At 40.7% G+C, this 23,196-nt stretch overlaps 1 protein-coding gene across 2 annotated transcripts in view; it reads left to right on the top strand.

Moving 5' to 3' along the window:
* htr2cl1 (5-hydroxytryptamine (serotonin) receptor 2C, G protein-coupled-like 1) overlaps nucleotides 1–23,196 on the top strand; it is a 147,889-nt gene that overhangs the window by 32,940 nt on the left and 91,753 nt on the right. For both annotated transcript variants that reach the window (XM_047571894.1, XM_047571886.1), the window contains exon 2: nucleotides 5,924–6,019. The gene's annotated coding sequence lies outside the window, so the exon portion shown is untranslated. The remainder of the gene's footprint in view (nucleotides 1–5,923; nucleotides 6,020–23,196) is intronic.

The raw sequence follows: 23,196 nt of genomic DNA, 5'->3' as shown, positions 1-23,196 counted from the left end.
CACCGTGTGATGACAATCAAGTGACAAAATTCAGTGGAGCAACTTTTGCACAACTTGCGCAGCTATAAAGGTTAAGATCTTTTTATTTGGGTTCAAATGTTTATTAAAAAAAACAGCATTTTTTTTTTAAATCAACTTTCAGACTATATGATATTTCCCATTTTTGTGTAGAAAGAGCATACCTTTTAGATTTATGTTTCACCCTCATCTCTCCTGTTTGATGCAACATTTGTTTTCCTTCAGGTACAGCCTCAAACGGTCCATCAAATGCTTTCAGTCTAGCCACAACCGATACTTCAGCTCCACCAGAGCGGTTGAACCACTGGAGGAAGGAAGATTAATTGAGGAAAAGGCAGGGTTAGGGTAGAAATAATGAGGAGAAAGATTCAGGAGTCAATGAAGAAATACATGATGGACAGTGGAGGAGCAAGGGGAAAGGACTGCTGAGATGGAAAAGGAGTGCGAACTGAATGCATATGAGACAGGAGATGACAGGGAAGAGGAGAGAGATGAAGACAGAGGCAGACTCGATTCCCATCCATTCATTCACCCATTCATTATAGCGTGTAAACACAATCTTAACTGGTAAACATCTGAAGGTTGTCTTGTCACACAATCAAAGGAAACACAATTGATCAGTCACCAAGGTTAAAGCCATCAAAAATATGTCCACAAAAATGGCCATTTTAATCATTTCCAAGTAAGTCAACTTAGACATCCAACTCATCGCAAGTGTCCTCCTTTTACAATGCCCTGTAAAACTATAATAGTTAAGGAATAGGTCTGTGCTAAAATAGAGGACACACAGGTCACGTTTGATCATTTTTATAAGAAGAGAAGATTCGGTTTGAAAGGGGAAGCAAAACCAGGTGTCGTCAAAGCCCGAGGTTTTTTATCCACCCATCCGACTACCCCAACCTCCTCCCTACACAGACCTCTTTCTGCATTGCTTCCCTTCCACCTTTGCTTCCATCACAGTCAAATGAAACACATCTGGTAACTGGTCATAAGCCCTTTATTAAACAAACAACTTCAACAAAAATGACATTGCTGTGGAAAACTACTCATGCCATGTTCAGCATTAAACCAGATTGTAACTTTGCCTGGCATGTTAGGAATTGATGTCCTTGTTACTGTAAATGTGTGACTGTAAATACTGGAATCTGTAGCATTATATATATCATTAATAAGAAGATGGAGAAAGAATAAAAAACTACGGCATTGAACAAGGGAAAAAATAAGAGACGATAACTAGCAGTGAAATATTTGAATAAAGAGTAAACCAACAGACATGGAAAGATAGTGGGAGGCTTAAACTGCTGCATGCTGTTTGGATTTTTGATTATCTCGATCCTCCCTGATGTTTGAACAGTATCGGGAGGAACGGAAGGACGTTTGATAGCAGATGACGAGCTCTCAAGTCAGAGAATCAATGGACAGTAACAAGTTTGACCTTTTACCTTGGAGTGTCGCCGCACAGTCGTCCTCAGCCTCCCTAACCACCGGAGCGTAAAGTCATTAACCCGCCCCTCCTCCTCCTCGCCGACGCTGCTGCATGTGTCCGCCTCCATGTGTGTGCTTTTGCTGATAACAACACTTTCACCCTTCCAGCCCCCATGTGGGTATATATCTGCAGAGCCTCTCTCTTCACCATATGGATGTCCCCCCTGGGTAACGCGCTCCCTCTCATTCATATGATGAGCTGGAGTTGACGAGCCGATTGTGCTGGTGGCACGCGATGAGGAGGGAGGAGGTGTCCTTGATTCTACACTCCGTCTGTGTTTTTCTTCGGGAAATCTTTTCTCATTCTTTTTTTATATTCCAAAAGCGAACCTTGAAAGTGTTAAAACTATACGGAACATTCGTCTCCTGCTCCTGTCAATGCAAGTAATTACATGAACACTTTTGACTTGTGCCGAAAAGATATGACTGTAGTCCTCTCTCATCTTTTATTTCTCTGTAACAAGGAAGAATCATCATCAATCACTGTCTTTCTTAGACTGTAATTCTTTCTCTGAATGTAGCCCCCCCTCCTTTTTTTCAATTTCTAACATCAGACGCTTCTATTGCTGATTTATTTTATGGCATACTCCTAGTTGCTTTGACCTACGCTGCCTCGGTTTCCTAGGTTGGTTCTTTACTGTTCTTTTCTACTTACACTGATTATTGCAGTTAATAAAGTACAGTATTTTTGAAGTAGTACTCAGGGTATTTTTTGCACCATACTCATGTTTACCATGGATGTAATCTAAGGTATTCCATCTCTAAATATACTACTGTACACAGTAGTGGAAGTACAGTAGATGACAAACATTTTCTTTCTACTTTCATTGATATCTCAGGCTGGTATAAGAGAGTCTGTACTGAATTCAAATCATTCCTGTGATTTTGTAGAAGTACACCATAAGTGAAACATTTGTTCTAGTTAGTTTGACACTCCAAGTTAGTATAATAGGCACCTGATTTTCTAGTTACTCCCCATGGAATGGTTTGAAAACATTAAATGCCCTATTTTGGACGAATCCTAGGTTTTTATGCATTACTTGAGGTTATTCGGTCTCTGTGTTGTGTTGGCACAGTATATTTAAACATTTAGTTTCTAGTGTCTTTGATACTTCAGGAAGGCACACAAGTCTGTATTAATTTCAAATCATTCCTCTGGGATGAACTGGAGCATCAGCAGATTTTCTTGGACGCTTCCTAGGTTTTTATGTTTGCTTGTTTGTTTGGGTGCTTTAGAATATAATCTTCTATTTACATTGACACTTAGTACAATAGACCATTTATTTATTTGACGCCATTCAAACATACTCCTGCTTGCTGTGGAAAAAAAAATCTTCTGTTTACATTGCCACTTAGTATAATTAGACCATTTATTTATTTCAAACCATTCCTTGAGGAGTAACTGGAGCATCAGCAGCCTTACTTGGATGCTGACTAGGTTTTGATGCCATAGTCCTTGTTACTGTTGCCTAGGTTGAAGGTTTGTAAAAGTGGTAGTAAAAATCAAGTTGGTTTGACATTTCAAGTTGGTATAAAAGACCATTTAATGATTCCATAACATTCCTAGGGGAGTAACTGGAGAACCAGATGTGTTCACTGGACGTTTCATAGGGTTGTATGCTATATGCTACATTTATGTATGTTATTGTCCCTGACCTTAGTCTGTGGAACTGCAATATATGAAATGGTTTTCGCATCTTCCCTTTTTAGATTTAGGTCTGTCTTTCTAGTTTGTGTGTCATTTCATTTTAGGATTCCTCTCCATATAACAACATTTTCTCAGTTCAGTCTTGAATTTTACACCAGTTCAGTCGATGTCAGGCTTCATGTCCTGGTCTTTCATGATCTTCAGCGCAACACGCAAATAAGACCTGATAGTTTGTCTTGACAGCACTGTTCAGTCATGCTAATCTCCACTGTTTGTTTAGCACTGCAGTCACGTAATGCTGTTTATAATGTGTCGGGTTTCATTTCATTTGTTTTGTATTGGGCTGACACCTACAACAGAGGTGAGTGTGTACACATGGACTGGTTTGGTTTTGCTCAGTGCAGGATCATTTGTAACTGCAAGTGAGATGGCTATGGCTGCTATTGGTCTTTAATCCCCACTGAGGCCACTTATAAAGAAGCTGTTCTGAGAAATTTTGATGAGATGATATCGATCTCATGTCAATGTGCTGGAACTGGAGTCATGTTGCAAGCTTAGCAAGCATAGCGTCATTGGTGCATTAAATGTTAAGGGCAACTTAACGTTCGTTTGTATCATACCACACAGTGACAATGGTTGATCACTTCCTACTTTCATATTGCAAGTTTGTATTAAAAATGACTATAACAAGTTAGTATTTCCACACACCATAAAGGTCCATACATTGTTTTACGAAACTTGTGAAAAGTTGTGGTTTAAAGGGGAGTCTTTCAGTTTGAGATGAGGTACTGAATCCACCATTTACACATTCTACACTGACTAAACAACCATCAAGAGTGTGTAGTCGAGGTGGTACATGTAGCTGCAAAACACAACTTGCATTCAAGACACTGTACTTCTTCCATACCTGTAGATGTATTCATTAACTTATTTTCAGACTCACATTCAGGTTCCTGTCCGTGTTTATCTGCCTTTCACTGGATTCTGTAAAAGTACAAGTAAAGTGGCCTTTTCTTTCATCGACGTTTCTGGTCAGTATGAAAGAGTTTTTATTGATTTCAAAGCGTTCCTCGGGGAGAAACTGCAGCAGCATACTGACAAATTACTGATTAAAGGTGTGATGATTAACCAAAGCTGTAATAAAAGCTGTTTATTAGAGGCAGAGAAGAAGCAAAAGACAGACACGAGAAATATTAAAGTAAAAGTCAAAGTGTATATTAGGATTTTCTTGTCTTCAGACAAGATTATGTGGAGATTTTCGTGTTACCTGCAACATCTCAGCATAATTATATGTATGAAGACAAGAAAATCATAATATATATCTAAAACAAGACTTAATGAACCTCATTAATCTATAAGTCAAAGTGCCCATTAGCTTGTATATATCCACAGAGACTAGTTACTGCAAATGGAATCCTATATTTTTCCTTTAATAGCCATGCATGCACACACACACACACACACACACACACACATACACACTGAAACAGAATGGTTATTGACACATGCACATTCAGCCTGTATAAGATATTAGTGCTACTTTGTTTTTCTCTGTTGCTGGTTGCCGTAATTATCAGCTGTTTGCTCAGCGCAGTTTCATGTACCCTGCGCTGAGAATCCAATGTCGTCATGCTGTGTTGTTGTTCTTGTTTTAAATTTACAAAGTAATTAGTCACGATTAGTTGGAGCAAAACCACCCACCACCCACTGTTTTTCAAGCTCTGTGCTAGCTGCAGGATAAGGTCACTTTTCTTTAAGTGTAAAAATTCTAAATTAAGAGCAGTTATGCTCATTATGGACAGTCAATCAAACAAAGATGTGCAGATAACCATTTTGTAAATGTCATTGCACGACTGTTTGACAAATTTTTGTAGATTTCCCAATCATTAAACCATAAATGCAGAGCAAAATATTGGCATGCTCATGTGTGAGGAAAAATATGTAAAGCATATGTCACGTCTTTTATTTCTTTTTTAATCTTACCGACCAAAGATTAATTAATTAATTAAATTAATTTGACGATTAAAAACAGTGAAAACAGAAGCATAAACGTGAGGGGGACGTCTGCATTTCTCATTGACTGATTTTATTTCCTGATTTGGCTGCGTGTGGTGAGAGATCTTTAATTTGAACGAGGCTGAATATGGAAAGGAAAGACTGTGAAGCTCATATACAAGCTGTCATCCGTCTGAATGAACATATGTGGTGTGCAGACTCTCAGCAGGAAAAGGGATGATTTGTACTAACAGACTACATGTGACACTAATCTCCTTTTATAGCTTAAACTCCCTTAATTCTGTCAAAGCATTGTAACTTTTAACACTTTTAATTTCATGCTGTCAGATTCACTTTGTTTTTAATTGAGAAGAAGTGAAGAGATGCTTGTATCTGCATGTGTGTGTCGGTTAATATTCTTCACAGGTAACCAAATAAATGACTGATTCTTAAAAATGCGGACCCAAAAAAACTCTCCACTGCAGGCGTAACAAAGAGACTCCAAGCCGTTTTATGTTTTCCACACAGGAGGACGCTGAACGAACACACACAGGTCATCTCCACGACTTATCGAAAACGCTCCACCTCGCCATTTCTGCCCACCCACTTGTGCAAAGAAAAACACACACCTACGCGTGGTTCTTGCCGGTCAGCGAGTTAAATTCGTCTGTCAGAGAAGCCCACTAGGCATGCAGCTTCCCTTGCACCCCCCCTTTCAACATTCCTCTTTATTCATGCACTGAATAGTGACACTCCACTTTGTTCTGACTTCCACAGATGCAGAGATGAGGAGTCAAAGACATGACAGATATTTCCAGACCTGCTGACTCAAATCAGAAGAGGACCGGGGCGCCCAGAGTGCCAAAATCTAAGGTGCAATAAAAATACTCAAAGGTTCTTATATAGGTCCCTCGATGTCATCTACAGTTTCTGCCAAGGTGTACTGTGTGCATGTGTCGGATGAATGAGACTGGATGTGTCTAGATCATAGACTGTATCTCAACTAGTTAACAAGAAATGTTGGATTAGACACTGTACTCATATAGCATTGTATTAACATTACCTAACATACCTAAAATAAGAGAACCTATGCTTGAAAAAAATAATTTGGCGTATATTTTAGTGTTCTAGTATAACCTGTATTGCAGCCAGTCACCAGGGGGAGCTCTGCTTGCTTTGGCTTCATCTTTATTACAGTCTAGACATGGATATTATCTTTCAGTCTTTATAAGGTTTTAAATGAACATCCCTTCTCATCAGTCCAGGATGCTTCCTGGCTGAACATCATGGCTCAACAAAGAGGTTTAATTCTGTGTACAGATTGTGTTTGCTGGAGTGTGTGTGTGTGTGTGTGTGTGAGTGTGAATGCCCACAGGGTTGGAGTATTTATTTCCATGAGTGAAATTTTTATATCATCATGGGCTGCTGGATTAACCCCCCGTGACAGGCATTCGATCAGTTTGCAGCCGTAGCTGACTGAAATCATGTGACTGGTGAGACTTCATTGATCCGTATACAGTGTGTGTTGGAACACAGAATTTAAAGTGTTTTTAATCAGGTGTGGTGTGGACTGGATATAAAGGTGGGCAAATCCTCTTACACATCACCTATAGGATTTCTGAACTGTGGTTTAGAAGATCAATGTGGGTGACATCTTGGCAACTCCATGTAACTTTTGGATAATTACAAACTGGGCAAAAAGTTTGAGCATCCGTGGAGCAGTGATGCACAACTTCTAGGCTGACAGCTAGCTACCTGTTTATGGAAATCTTTAAATCGAATACAATTTGAACAGGTTAGAGGTAGATATAAATGAACCAAAGGCATATTTGCATTGGAGTCATTGGAGCCTCAAAATAAAATTTAAGCCGCAAAATAATTTAAAATAAGATGTATTTTCCATCCTCTGCGTTGGGGTGACTTAAAAAGATTGCGTAGGTGGCGCTACAGGCAACATTACATACATGCATACATGGCTGCAGAAGCAGAGAACCAACAGAAAAAAGGTTGCTGCCAACCACAAAAACCGTTTTTTGCGCACTTTGAACATATGCTAACATATGGTAGCATATGCTGCAGTGCGGTAGCAGGAAATCTAATAATCAGAAACATTTAATGAGGCCAGATGTTAAAATAAGTATCTAATCTGTCCAGTATCAAACATGTGTTCCCATTGGTCTGACATGAGGACTGGCCTCTGTTATGACTTTTGTTAGCTTTTATCATTGCAACCCAACACAGCAGTTTAGACAAAACACAAAATTAAGACATTTCTGCATTAATGTATCCTGACAGTACAAAAGAGTACAATGTAATTAGACAGACACTGTGTGACTGACATATTCAATTTAATCAGGAGTAAAATGTTAAAATCAACTGTAAAGACAAGAAACTGAAAATCTTTTAATCTGAGGAGCTGTCTAGGAACATACCTGCAACCTACGCTCAAAATCTGACTCACTTATTCCCAGTGCAATTTAAGAAGTACATAAAACAAGACAAGAGCCTTGTGCTGTGACGCAACTTTTAATATAACCGCAAATTACAGCAGGGATGCCGCACCAGCCCCGAGGTGGAGACTGATTCACTCACGGCTTGCTAGCGTGTTGCTATTAGCCTTTTGACCCTGCAGGTCAGGTGGGAGAACTGTCTCTCACACACACACTCGTCTGCTTCTGCACACACTGTCACACCGCTAGTCCAAGTTTCCACTTTCTTTCTCCCTTGTGACTCTCATTCTGTTCAATGCACCGCTCCCTCTATGAGTGCACATGCACCAGACATCTTTATTGGTTATGTATTCATGTATTCAAAGCTGCCAGTTTGCATTTATCCGATAATGTTTCCCAGTGGGCCTGATTGCACTGGTCTGCTTTTCTAATCCATACGCTTGCCGCACACTGTGAAGACACATACAAACATAAAGCATGAGGTTGTGGAAAGGTTTTTAAACACTTTTTCAAAAAGTTTAGGAAGCTGTGAGAAAACACAAGGTACTCTTACACGTCTTAACATGTATGTTTTACAAAAAGGATCGCTTCAGTGCAAAATCACGAATTCACTCAGCTTTGGCCATTGAAAAATTTTTATAGCTTACATAAATGCAGTTTAAAGTGGCATCAGTACCAATGAGGACTGGAAGGAACTATTGGTTTTTTAAACATATTTTCCTATCACAGCAGCCGCAGTTGCATAATTAAAGTCTGGCAGTGATGGGAACATCCACAGAGCCGCTTCCTCTGCTGGATTCATCATCCACCTCCACTAAAGGTTGGAGAGAAGGTACCAAACCTATCAAAGATTCACAGGTCTGACTGATAAAACAGCACTGACAATAGGTACATGCTGCTGGAGGAGAGACGATGGATGAGCTTATTTTATTTCTCCAGGATAATCTGCTCAGTACGAACACCGCATTCCAGTGAGTCTTGAGGACAGGCTGCATATGAAAAGAAACTTTTACAGCTATTGAAATATTCTTGGAGTTTCCTGAGAACTGAGAACGCCAGTCTAACGATTGTGTTTCTTCCCTGATGGGAACACTTTCTTTGTTAAACCATCATTAGGCATTTAGCATATTAACACAACACTAAACGCTAGTCAGCACCTAAGACGATGGGAATGGAATTCTTTTGCAGGTGTGAGGCTTCCTAATGAGCTTCTTCTCAATTGTTAAATTAAAAACTGACAAAAAAGTAAATTTGAAGCGGATATAGGTAAAATAACAGCAACCATCACCTTCCATAATACCTGGCCATATAGCATCTCAGTAAGTGAGGCAATTCTTAGTAGCAAACAGGGAGAGATGATTCCCATGGGGGAGAGCCAAATGATGATAGACAGAAAATAACATAAAATAGCATTTGAATATATTTCCTTGTTAAATAAATTGGAAAGAGACAAATAAATATACACATATACAATCAGAAAGTACATTTTGACCTGATGAAATACCAACAATAACAATAGATTTTCTTCATTCTGACAAGACAGGAATATGCAAAATGAAATGGTAATCCAAGCAATATTAATGAGGACTTTTAATTATTAAATTTCCACCTCATGTGGACACCACAGGGAAACCCAGTAGGATCCTTCTGACAATAAAAATCTACAAAGGTTTTTAGAAATTCGTCCAGTAGTATGTGAAGTGGCTGACTGACCAAGCATCAGCCACTGCCAGCTCTAATTCCATGCCACTAAGCTACTTAAAACATCAAAATCAAAACACAGTTATGGCCGAACAGTTGGCAGAGCTTTCTACTCTCATCATAAAAGTGAGCAATAAAGCTTTGGCTCTGCAGTGGGAGTTTTCTGGAGTGTGTTTAGAGTTGGATGCAAGAACTCTTTGCTGGCTGTGGCTGTTAGTTGTTAGGGAAACTGTGTGCACATTAGCTCCTGTCTTATAAAACTCTGTAATGGTTTGTGTCAAATAGTAATGATGCAGGGAATGAATTTTTCTCTTCGTCAAGTGGTTCACTCTTAACTTTATGGTTGAATCTGCCTTATTTTCTGAATCTGAGTGGCCCTTTGGAAATGTACAACTTCCACCATGTTGTGTGCAAAACATTTATTTTTTTTTTATTTTTTTTAAATATCTTTTTGTTGCTTACTCGGAGTCCATCGCCCACGTAGTCTACGTCTAGAGCGGTACATTTTGCAGGAAGCTGTCTGAGTCATCAGGTGGAAGAAGAAGCTGTGAAGGCAAAGGGCAGCTGAGAAATGCACATCAGAGAGAATCAAGTTTATGAATGAAATTGATGCTGACTTGAGTCAACATGATGTATACAATTTTATATTTGTGTATCAGTCATGACCAAACAAAACCGACTATTCATATAACTACACAGTGTAACTATACAATGAAGACAGAGTCATAAGACAAGCAAAGAAATTGAGAAAGTAAGGATCAATGTTGGAAGTGGTCCAATGAGTAAAGGTCCTCCAGGTGTGAAGGAAATCCCTCCAGAGTCTAGACCAAAGACTGAAAATAAAGATGTACAGTGAAACTGCTTCTCAAAAGTGAAGCCAAAACAAGTTGAGCTCCCCCTGGTGGTTGACTGCAATATAGGTCAAAAGCTCCATCTCCGCCATGTTGGAGGATGGGACTTGGGCCAAAACAAATTCCTAAAATACACATCAAATAATTTTTTTCAGGGATGGATTCTGTCATTTTAAACAGTTAATATAATGTTGGCACGTGTTCAAGTGTCCAGTTTCCTGCTAAGCTTCGTTTTAGTTATTTTGTGCTATAAGCTAATTAACATTTGTTTCACTACTGCTACTCCTACATTTCTTTGTAGCAAATGGGTTCCTGTGTGAAATCAGACGTTTTCCTGTCCCATCCATCCACCCTGTCCTCCTCTCTATGCAGATTTCATTCCATCTTAAGGGAGATAGCGTATGCAGGAAAACATTATTGTTTATCTAGGATAATTCATGCACTGGCTCTAGAAGGTGTTGAGTAGCAGACTGTGATTACTGCCATTACTACACAATCTCACCAATAGCCCGACACAGGCCAACGACACCAGATCGCCTTGATGTTTAGATTACTACTTCTGTAAGGTTAGGGTATCCTGTGTGATATCAGACTTTTTGCTGTTCCCTCCATCCACCCCAATCACCTCCCCGTCCAAATTTTGCATCTTTATACCAAGTATCGGTCTGTTTCAAGGCATACAGGGTATGCAGCACACAACCAAGTTTTGTAAAGGATAGTTAATGCATTCAAAAATGTATATGTGGATTTGTGGACTGAAATGTTTGGCATTGCTACAGTTGTGTACAGTAAGAGTACCATGAAGAGGTCATTAGTTGGCTGTTTAGTTCCACTGCTCAACACTGAGAGCAGGCTGTGCTCAATATTTCTTCTAAATTGAGACCCAAATGAGCACAGGCTCACACCATGGAACACAATGGGCTTATTAAAGGGGATATAAGAGACTATTGTCACAGGACTTATTAAAAAAAAAATAAGTGTAGCACTTGCCCTTTTGTAGCCTCATTTTGTATAATAAAAGATGAAGCTAGTGGAGTGAGTACCAATGAAGGTGCTCTCTCCACAAGCTTTATGAAGTAATTTAAAGTGCACGGAGTGCAGCATATCCAAAAGACTCAATCACTGAGTAGAAAATGCCTCAGTGGAGCTCAAACGTAGCACATGCTGAGAGAGTTATATTTCTTTGATTTCATGCATGGTTTCTCTCAATAACCAGTCTCTCTAGGCAATCTTGAGAGTTTTATACAAGAAAATAAAGTTTGTATCAGTATTAATTATTGTGAATGTTTAAGTCAATCCATTCTTACCACAGTACATGCTCCACGACTGAGAAACTCTGCATATCAGGTGGATTCTTTTTTCCAATTCTGATCAGATAGCACATTTCATGGTGCCATTTAAGTGTAAGGTCAGGGATAGACCAAACCGATGTGAAAGAAATCTAACTGTGGCATCACTACATAGCTTATATTCTGGTCAAAGGTTCCTTTAAACACAATGTTAACATGACAGCGTAAAAGGAAATGACTCGCCATACCAGCAGGTGGCAGTAGTTTGCATTCAGAGTTCCAAATGGAAAACTGAAGAGGGGATGCTATTCGGTAGGAGGTTGGAAAGCTAGCAAGAGCTGTCATACAGAGCTGACTCTAAGATCATGGGCAGCGCAGAACCCACTGCCAAAACTAGGGCAGATTGGTGTGTCACAGCTTTTAGATCATGATCTATGTGGTTAGAGTCTCCAGTGTGGAGTCAGATGTTTTGCTGTTCCATTCATCCACCCTGAACTCGTCTCTCTATGAGCCAAATTCTGTCTTTGCTGCCTGTAAGAACAAAGAAAAATAATTACTATGCTGGCCATAAGGATTTATTTCTAGGACAAAAAAATATTAAATACCTTGAGGCACCGAATCCATCTTCTGGCACAGTTTCACAACCTACCAACAGTATTCAGTGTCAAAAACCAGAAAGTCTATAAAGTGACCAGCTACGTTGTGCATGAACCAGATCTACTCTGCAGAGACATTTAGCATCAGACAGATTTCACTTCTTTTCAGATATATATGTACACCACATCATGTTTTTCTAGCGCCATAACGCTGATTGTGAATTTTCAGAATCCTTGCCCGTCTCTTTCTATTGTTTTTGTCATCTCTCCACCTTCAACTTTTTAATAAAAAGTATAATATTCTCAAAGCAAAGATTCTACGGAGAGACATGTCAGCTTCTCTTTGCACGAAGGAAGGACTGGGATGACTCATTTTATTTTACTCAAGTTCTCTAGAATGACATGAAGTGAAACTTACAGCTTACTACACTGCTGACCTTTCTGCGTCACTAAGGCTCACCTTTGTTTGTTTCATTGACCAGCATGTCAGCCTTATTTGTTATGCCATCAAGCCACTGATTATCCTGCAGCGCCTCCAACGAAATGCCGCGTTGAGGCCTCCTCATTGTGCATGCTGTGTGTATTCCTGTGTGTACCGCACAGCGCCTGCAATGTGGAGGCTGACACGCGGCGAAACATCCCTCGCACACATTTGCTGCACCGATGACAAGTCACTGAAAGAAAATAATGAGATTTTCACACTTTATTACCACACACATACATACACACACACACACACACGTTTGCAAAGCTGGAATAACATTTTATACGTGTAAATGTTCCAAACAAATACAGTACACCCATAGGTATGGTGACATGCACTGAGGATTGACATATACGCTTCCGTTGACGAGCCACAGAGCTTCAGCTCCTACACTCTCCCTGCCAGTCAAGCAGCTTTCAGTCTGTCAATAGGTCACCACCGCTTTTCTCTCCACCTGCAATTTATTTACAAGTGGACATTCTCAGTGACAGGCCTGTTCCTCTGTGGCGATACTGAAAGCTATCTTCGGTGGCGCCTATTATCTCCCGCAGCGCTCTATATCATGGAGCCCTAGCAGCGTAATGACTCGAGTAAGATTCCAGTTTAGTGCCACACAGATCACAAGCTATGCAACAGCTACTCTTTTGCTGTGTTTAATGAAGGAATAAAAAACACCCCATGCAAATTTGACGCTTTGTCCCACCAGGTTGTTAATGCTAACAGCCTCTGAAAGCTGCCGACTAATCTGCAAGGATTTGCTTGATGTCACAAGTAAGGGATATCCAAACACCTTGCTACTCTATACAAAGTTTCCTCTAGCAATTAATGCTAATGTAGCCTTTTTCTCAGATGCCGCTCATCACTGCCTGCTGTAGGCCTACCTTCTCATTCCAGCTTTTCAAATTTCCCCTCTTTTCTCATCCTCAGTTCTACTTGCACAGCCAGCTCTGCCCATTCAGCCAGGTGCATACTAATTAGATTAGCGTGGGGCCAGTTGATCCCACGGGGAGTGTGACTGGGGAATTAGCTTGTGGCTAATAGGCGTAGCGATGGCACCACAGAGCAGAGACCGGTGGTCGGTTCTAGACAGTGTTTGTCTCTGGTGGGTCTTTCTACGATGGTTTCATAGTATGTGAAAAGATGCAGTTAAGATGATCAGGTGGAGGATTAAGGCGGTAGAGAATGCTGGGACTGAAGGTGGGAAAAGCAGAAGCGCACATGTAACCTGATGCTGTCTTTTCCAGTTAATCACATTTATATGTGTGTGTGTGTGTGTGTGTGTGTGTGTGTGTGTGTGTGTGTGTGTGTGTGTGTGTGTGTGTAGGTAATATTCATGTTTTCATAACATAAGACAGGTTTAGACAATGATTTTAGTTAGTCATATTTAAGGAGAGGGGGTGAGAGTTTATAAGTTTTACTTCTTCTCACTCCTTTTCGAATATGCACTCTATATCTCATGTTTAGACGATTGTCTTATTCTTTCTTTATTATGTTGTGTCATATTCGAAATAAACACTTCAATCAATTAATCAATCGATCCCCTTGACACTTGACTTGGTAAGGTGGAAGAATGATAACCAAAGGTGCACTGTATTGTCATACAGGGACTGAATATACAATACACATACTGTGTCCTCAATCAGCTGATGAGCTGATTAACAACTTGGGTGTTTCGGTGGTGATGAGTGGAGCTGCAGCCAGTGGGTTGTAGGTGCATGTGTGGTCGTTACAGGATTGCTTTAATTGTTACCTCCCTATGTTCCCCTAGATTGATTCGTGCCCTGTCGGGGACATAACACATACATATACATACAGTTGTCTCACAGTCAGTTGGTCACATCAACACACTCTGGCATGTATGGAAATCATTTTCATTCTTCATAATAAACAATGGATATATACTGCACTGCAACTTGTAGTAGAGAAGACTGCAGTGTAAACAGATGGAGATTTACTCCTGATAATTGTGTCACTAATCGGTATTATTGATCAGCTACTAGGATTACTGACAAGGACTGCTTCATCTTTTCCTCTGGAAGTAAAAACTATAACAAGATGATAGCATCCAAAGCCATTAGTCTGCAGCCATTCATTCCAAAATTGAAACTCGAAAACACATGTCAAACATTGAGCCTGACATGCAGTGAACAGTTATGTACTACAATTAAAAAAATAGAATAAACAGACTGAACTGTCCTACTTTAAAACTTAGTGCCATCAACAACCTTCTTAAAATCCTGGACCAGTAGAGTGTGTGCATTTCCTTCTCGGCACAATGAACATTTTCTACTCTACTTTGATTCATGCTGTTCTGTTTTCAAAAACAGTGGTTTATGACCAGTTCCTCCTAAGCTCTCAATCATTTTTATTCATTTTCTACCCCCTGCCTGTGCACCTCTTGAGTCTGTACAGTCAATTTAGAATTGTAAAATGCATTACGTCAAATCACTACACCTCCTAGGTGTGTGTCAAGAAATGACACATTTATACAAATTGGTATTATTTAACATTCATAGAATGTTATCATTCAAGTACCAGGCATTCAGCTTCAGGCATGTACTCGCCCGCACAATATCTGGGGCAGTTTGATAGCATCACATCAGTGTATTTGAGGCTTAACCTCAGGATTTGGATCATGCCTCGAATATTTTCCCCACAGAAGTGTCAACCAACAAGGCCGCTAATCTCTAAGCTGTTGCTTACTGACCATGACATTAGAAGACAGAACAAGACTTTCCTTCAGGAATACAATCAATAAACTACCTTAAAAGTGTCCTTAAGACTGTTTTCAAGTCAGCTGTGCAGCAGAAGAGCAAGCTTAGGGAGTTCTGAAAAAAAAAAAAAGTAAGGTTGTCCGACAGAATCGGTCAGACCCACACCAGGGACTTCACTAAAAGCAAAAACTGCTGGAGAGATGCTGGCTAAATATCATGGCAAAAGTGAAACCTGCCATGTTTGATGGATGTTGTTACAGTAGGATGACGACTTTTAAGAGGAGGAAAAAAATACCTGACAAGAAAACTTCCTAGAGGTTTTCTCAGTACAGAGACTAAACTGGTCTACTGATAAGTGAAGGGTCATTTAAAATACTTGCTCGCTGTGTGTAAAAACACCACCCAAACACTAGTCAGCGCTGTGTCTTTTTTGTCAGTTGGGTTAATTTATACTTCCTGCTTCACTTTCATCCAAATGTTTGCATCTCCTCAGTTAATCTTTACTGAATGTGTTCCATCATTATCAAGCCAAAACAATCAGTTAAAAAATTGCAGAGACTGAGAAGCAGATGGAAATAATAAAGTTACTACCAAGTGGACCAACCACTGCTCCTGAGGTATGTGTTGCCGCGATGCACAATTACATTTCTGGGGAGGTGCACATCTGGGTATGGTGTTGGGGTCTGTGCTGACGCCGTAGCTATGGGGTCAGATTGCCATGGAGGTATATACTGTGCATTAGTCTGTGTTCTTACTGCTACAGATCAGCAGTGGATAGGGAAACATGTATTTGGATGACTGCAGGAATTTAACGTGGGAGGGAAAATGTGTATTAATAAGATGACTGATAAAAGCTAGGAGTAGCTGGTATTGTATGCATGGTAAGTAGGACCTGAGTTTGAACATCACATTGAGAGAGGGAAAGGAATACCTGATGAGGCAAGCAGGCTTATTTGGTGCCTGTGGTATCAAAAGCAAACTGATGCAATGTCTTCCAGACTGATATACTGACAGATGACAGAGAGGAGAAGTGTGTGAGTCCATAGGGTTCATCTTGTTTTTGAAACATACAAAAAGGTGGAACCCTTGAAGTTTTCTTTCACAATATATCATACATAAATATCCAGAGATCTGTTCTCTGGAGAGACTACAGGTTGATCTGTTTATGGTGCAAATGCAGATTTAATCTCTAATTTTTTTACCATCCCCTTGCGACCTGCATGAAAAACTGCCAGAGCCTGATGTGTACTTTTCATCTGGTTTTGTCTGGTACAAATTTTTGTGTTGCTTGTTTAAGAAAAAATGATGGGCGATGAGTTTTTAGTCAGTGCGGGATGATGAAGGAAAGAGACAATGAGAAAAGAGAAAACAGGCTGGTCATTGACTTAGTCATTTTAGCTCAAGGCAAGTCCAATCTTGGCCTTGTGTAAGGAGATCAAACACACACACACACAAATTTGTGTTTCCAACTTTGAAAGGATTGACATTAACTTAATGCATTCTCTTGCCCCTGACCCTAATTCTCTCAGTTAAGTGTGTAACTCTAACCATAACCTAAGTGTAATATTTACCCTAAACTGTCTAAAGTCTAACCCTAAAGTCTTAACAACACTTCTGTTGTCTGGACCTCACAATGTTTTGTGGGGCACAAGTCCCCGCAAATCATTGGCCCCCATAAGTAAATAACAAACAGAACACGCACACGCACACGCACACGCACACACCCCTCCCCCCACACATGCCACTTACAGACCTGCCCAAAGAGCACAAATCAAACATTAAAAATACATGAAAATATGCAACACACACAGACAGCCAAATTATTAATTTATCGATGGGAGGCTGAATCAGGTTGTGGAAATACTCATGCATTGCTCCAGCACACGCTCCATTACATCCATCTGAATGAGTTATCGGGTGTGTAAATGGACACACGCAGTCACCTTTAAATCACACTGTGGACATTACGTTGCAGAGGGGGATGCACTACATTACACAGCAGTCCAATGCTTATTTGACTTCATTAGAGCCATATCGCAAACATGTCGCACATTAAGCCACCTCTCATTCCTCAGAGATCTCTCTCTCATTACGACTGTCTTTTGAAGCTATAATGCAAGACTTGCATATAAACAAAAACGACCAGCAATGATTTCTTACAGAAACTGAAGAGAGGGAAAACGTAACAGTGGAGAACGAGTAGTAGGAGCATTGTGGAAAAACATTGGAAGTTTCCAAGGAAAGTTTTTGACGCTCCAAATAAAACGGAAAACCTGTTCAGAGGAAGGATAAGAGTCTAAAAACGGAAGAGACAGAAAATGAGGACAACCACGGATTACCACTGGTGTGGCTGAAAGCGGAGAAGGGGTTTGAAGGGAGTGGAATAGGGATGCCTTAACAGTGTTTATGTAAAGGTACAGACACACTAAACCTCAAAGAACTATCAGCAACAAAGGTGATTTGTGATGAGGCAAAATGTTGCACTTACATACATTCTGAAAGGAAATAAGTCCCCATATCCAGTTTGTATAATTATGGAAGGCTTTTACCCCTTTCTTCCAGTGCCATTTTTCTTCAAATATAGGTTATAGTTAGTGGTGATTCTAGGATGTGGGGCACCCCTGTGCAAAGATGTTTGTATTGGACTGCTCTTCCAAAGAGAAGCCAAAGCAAGTACAGCTCCCCCTGGTGATTGGCTACAGGTCACAAGCTCCCCCTGTGACTGTGTTCAATATAAAATTCAAGCAGGTGAGTGCAACAACAACAATCCAAACAGGGTCTAAAGGCAAACTGAAAGCACTGGAAACACAAAATCGACTGCTTGGGCAGAAGACCGGCTCTTTCATGGTGGCACCAAAATAAGAGAAAAACAAACGGTGAAAAAATGCTCACAACAGGAGAATCACTAACTTTGCTCAGGACATAGCTCCAGCATTGGCTCAGACAGAGTGAAGCAGAATTATCTAGCACTGGAGGGAAGCCACAGCAATCCTTTCAAAGTGCACTGATTACAATTAGCTGCAGCTTGCCCAGGTGAGTCTAATGAGGTGACAGGGAGAGAAAATCAGGGGGAGAGAACAAAAACACGGAACTGAGAACACAGGGAACAGTAGGACCATGTCACCCAATCCCTCCGTGTTAGTGGATGGGACTTGGGCCAAACACAGCAATAATGTTTATTGGATATGTTTCATTTTAGTTAGTTATATGATTCTATAGAAACATACCGTAAATTGATCTCATGGGGCCGTGAGAGTTGTAAAATGAAAAACAACTGGTGGAGGTAGGTATTAAATGAAAACGCAATTAACTCTGGAGGAAGTGTGGTCAGATCAGCCATGCTGCGGCTTGGTGTAGCTCCACTTTCAGACCGTACTGAGCAGACTCTGGCTCCAAAATTGCTGGTGCTGCCCGTATCCCTGGAAAAATACCATGAGTTTGGTCAGTGCAAGGAAGTGGCGAGATGTTGTCCATATTTATACAGTCTCCTGATCAACCCAAAACATTCCCCATCCACTCACCTTTGACTCCTCTTCTTCACAGTGTTTCATTAGTTGTGAGTGTATAGTGAAGTATAATAATGGGTGTTGTAGAGGAAGGTCGCAGGGTCAATTGATATGACTCTATATAACGTACAGGTAAATAAGTCAAAGAACAAGAAACAGGGGAAGCGATGCATTATGAATTTTGGTCACATTGTGAGGTGCCTGAAGTTTGTATTAATAAATCTTTTGTCACATTTATCTCTTTTCAAGCACATTCAGCTCAATTTGCTGATCTAGGACAGACTAAATACCATACTCATTGTGGGTGGGGTTCTAGGCTAGTATTCCCCAAATTTGTTAACCCTGTGTTACAAACCCTTTTTGACCTCCTTCACTCAACCAACACTGAAGTGTGGTTGATATTTTCTCATTGTTCTCATCAAATCCTAGGAAACCAAAACTAGACAGTTTTAAAATCAGGCTGCATCACACTCTAACCAAAACGAAAACTGTGGAGCATTAAATTGATGTAAATCTGCTGATGCCCACTCCTGTCCTGCAAGTGGTGGCAATGTGCCCGTAAGGTTGTTTGTCAAAACATAAATGAGAGGTTACTGTAACTTTGTAATATTTTAGTAGTGAGGACTACATTACAGTACAGTACAAGGCTACATGAGTCTGGGTAAAAAAATGTTAGGGAATGCTTAGGCATGGACATTATCTAGTTTTCTTCTGAGGATTTTCCTCACTGTGGGATAAATAAAGGATTATTTTATGTTAGGATTATCTTAACCGTTGCTTGACAACACCCTGTCCTTTCAGGCTTGTTTCTCTTTGGTTGCTGTGAGTACCGGTCTAATTGTCCAGATTTTAAATCAGAAATATCAAACATGCTTGACGTTAACTGGAGCAGGCCCAACGTATCTGAATGGTTTAAGAGGATATCTGCCAACACCTCAAATTACCCAATGATCTGGAATGAATCTTGGCAAAGTGAGGTGTGCTAAAGTGTTAAATACATGGATCCGCTATAACATTATGGAGGTAGAGCAGCACCTCCACCACACCTCTCTCCTGAGCTTATAGGACCCAAGGACCCCCACTAACAACATTCTGTTCCCAGCCACCACAGGACACCCTCAGAAGACCCATGTCTGTGCCTGATCGGTGTAGTTTTAAAGGTTAGAACATGTCAGCCGCGCTTCATGATGTTCTTTTATTAGGTTTTAGAGAACAATGGAGCGATACGGCGCGGAAGACTATCAAGACTTGGCTTCACAAGTGGTAGAATCAATTAGTTTTCAGCTTTTGTCTTTTCGTAGAAACAATACGACTATCCTAATCCCAATTAACACTTGCTGTGATTCCGCCGTTTCTCACCGTGCATGCCGTGCAGTGGGCAGCATTATTATTTTTTCAATGTGACCCTGTGACCTTTGCATCTGTCACGTCACCTTCCCCAGCCTGCCACCGCTTGTAACCACTTGTAATGCGCAAAGAATATGACAGACACGCTGCCTTGAGTCACTTCTCTCCGGTGTAAACTAGTCATGTTCTGAGATTCCTGTAGTCGCCTTGACATTTTCTTCTCTCTCGGTCTCTGACACAAATACACGTGTCACAATGAACCCCCGCCAGGCGGATTAATTAAAGATGCTGTTTGAAAAATGTACACCCTAGCTAAAACAACATAGAGCCTCACCTCGTCTCTGACCACACGCACCTTCCCTGAGCTCAGTGTTAGACTGGCTCTCATTAATATGAGTCTTCCTTGTTCTCTTTATTATTTGCCTTCCTGTTGTAAGCTTTCTCTTATATGTCTGCATGTTTGCTTCAATTCTCTCTGTAGCCCCGGTCTTCCCTCATGTTTCTCTCTCAGCTTCTCATTAAATTTGAAAAGCCTAATGAAAAGCAAACACCTCCGCTGCCCCCCTCCTCCTCCAACCTCTATTTTCTCTTTCTCGTTCTCACCTCATCCTGTCTACCTCCACCCCACCCCCCCGCCTCTTCAGCAGCTCTCTCCTCTTTCTCTCTCTCTCTCTACACTGAGAACCACCATTTGGGGGTAAGAAAAAGTAGATATTCAAAACAAAACAGACAGTCTGCAGCAGCACCTGCTCGTACAAAATGGCTCCCAAAGTCCTTCTGGGAAGTGAAGTAGACGTCAAAGAGTGAAAGTGATGCATTTCAGCAGGTGGTTGTAAAAGAGTGGAGAAATGTGTTTAGACAGCAAAAGTATGAATACAGATTATAACCTCTTCGCATAACCACTTTCACCCTTACGCCCCGCTCGTAAATATCTCCCTTCTCTCCACCCCCTTTCTGTTTCTTTGGCTTTTTCTGTGTTTGCATATCATCACTCTTTCCTCCCTTCCTCCTCCTCATTTTCCTATCTCCCCGCCGTGCCTTTCCCGTCTCTCTCCGTGGCAATGAATACTGAATCAGCCGGAGACAGACGGTGCGTGGGGTCTCCCTGGAGGAGGGAGAAAAAAACACACACACACACACCAAGTGCACACATAGAGAGGCAAGCATGTACACAGCACGCGGGCATATGCCCGAGCGAGAAGGCCTTCTGTCTCCAGGCGAACGAACGCACGCACGCTGCGATGATTTTGCCGCTGATAAATTCTGACAGTGTAATTTTTCTTATCGGTAATCTGCAGTCACCGAGTTCCAAATAGCTTCTTCAAATATGAGTGAAGCTGTGAGGGGAGGGGAGGAGGGGGCTCGGAGGAGGTTAATGGAAAACACCCGCGTACGCAAGACTACACATGGATTCCACCGACGCCACCACCGCCGCCACACACACAGGAAGAACTGGGGGATTCAAGCACATCTCAACAGTCTTTGGTCATATTTTCAGTAATTTAAGCCTGTCATTTAGCAAATGTAATAACACATACAATGTGTGCTTTCATCTCTCATGTCTTCATGCCAAAGCCCCTTTCTAACTTTTTTCTTCTTTGACTTTGATTAACTCAACTCTGTGAGCTTTTGTGTAATCTCCTTCTCTGGGCTCCAAGGCTCAAGAGCTCGTATGTCTCATTGGAAGGGTCTTTCTTTTAAGAGCAATTCCATAAAAAAGTCCACATTTATACATAATGTGTGATATGATCAAAAGCTTCAGACCTCTCTGAGTCAATAATTAACTTCAGATTGTAAGGCTACTCCAACTGAACTAAAGAAAGGCACTCATTAATGACCCTTCTCATTCTATGTTTCACCACTTACTGGGTAAAGCTGTTACATAACTGTTGTGAGACCTTATATATCCATACATTATGCCAGCCCACTTACCTCTAATATAACAACTGCAGTTACTGACACTGTGAGCACTGTGCAGAATGACCATTTTGAATGCTGGCTCTCTCGCATCACCTAGTATCATGTGGTCTATTTTGAATCATGTATATATGATAATAATTAATCAATGTTAGTTAATGGGCGTTCCATGGGTGCCTTGCCCAGATGCATGCAGTAATTGCGGATTTTGTGTCAACAGGAGCTGAAGATTAGTTTGCAGTTTCCAGTTGTTTATTGTTGTCATCAAGCTGAGCATCTGTAAGTGAGAGAAGAAAGCCCTCTCCACATAGATGGTCCAGGCTTGAATTGCCTGTCACCTTGTATATTAACCACCACCCAAATCTTTTGGTGAAACAAGAAGAATACCAAAACATTGCTAATGTATGGACCGACCTCAGTCTTATTGCCATTAGTACTGTCTCTTGGGAGTGAGCCCTCCAAGCCTACTGTCCACATGGTGACTTTAGTGGTAGGTGCTGAAGATATTGACGGTGTTTCCTTGTGGTAAACATTTGAGGAACTCTGCAACAGTCAATTGTACTGGCTGCTCCCATTAGTCGACACCTCAATAGCAACGCCTGAAAGCTGAGATTAGTCCAGCTTGGTGCTTGGCCTCTTTATGCTGCCAAAGGTTTTAGTTGCCCTGTCATCTCTGCAACCCACACATACGTGCTGTCCTCTGCCTTCATGCCCTCAGTTATACATGAGCATATGCAGTACTTGGCAACAATGAAATATATATATATATATATAGTGAAAATGAACATTCAAAGAAGAAAAGAAAAACACATATTTGCAATCTTAATGGGTTGTGATTTGCTTTGTGTCAAGTTACACTGGATGCTGAACTAACTTTTAGATTTCCACTAATCTTAGCTTGCTTACGATCTAATCTCTTTAGAGAGGTTTTTCTGCATACCTCAGCTGTAATAAGCTCTTATTTGAATTGCTTGAACCAGTCTGGAAGTTTTCTCCTTTTTTCCAGACCCTTCTCTGTAAAACTTAGAGGTATTATTGCTAAATCCGTGTGGATCCACAGAAATTCTCAGACTAACCCGATTTACAGGGTATTAGATAGTTTAAGGAATCAAATCAATCAAATCAGTGCACACAGGTATAGTAAAGATTAAATACATACAGAACTGACAAATTAAATACAATAGTGTTTATCTAT

The sequence above is a fragment of the Mugil cephalus genome, chromosome 1 (assembly GCF_022458985.1).
Source record: "Mugil cephalus isolate CIBA_MC_2020 chromosome 1, CIBA_Mcephalus_1.1, whole genome shotgun sequence".
In the NCBI taxonomy this organism is placed as follows: Eukaryota; Metazoa; Chordata; class Actinopteri; order Mugiliformes; family Mugilidae; genus Mugil; species Mugil cephalus.
Note: the sequence above shows the minus strand (reverse complement) of the source record. Positions and strands in the feature narration are given on the sequence as shown.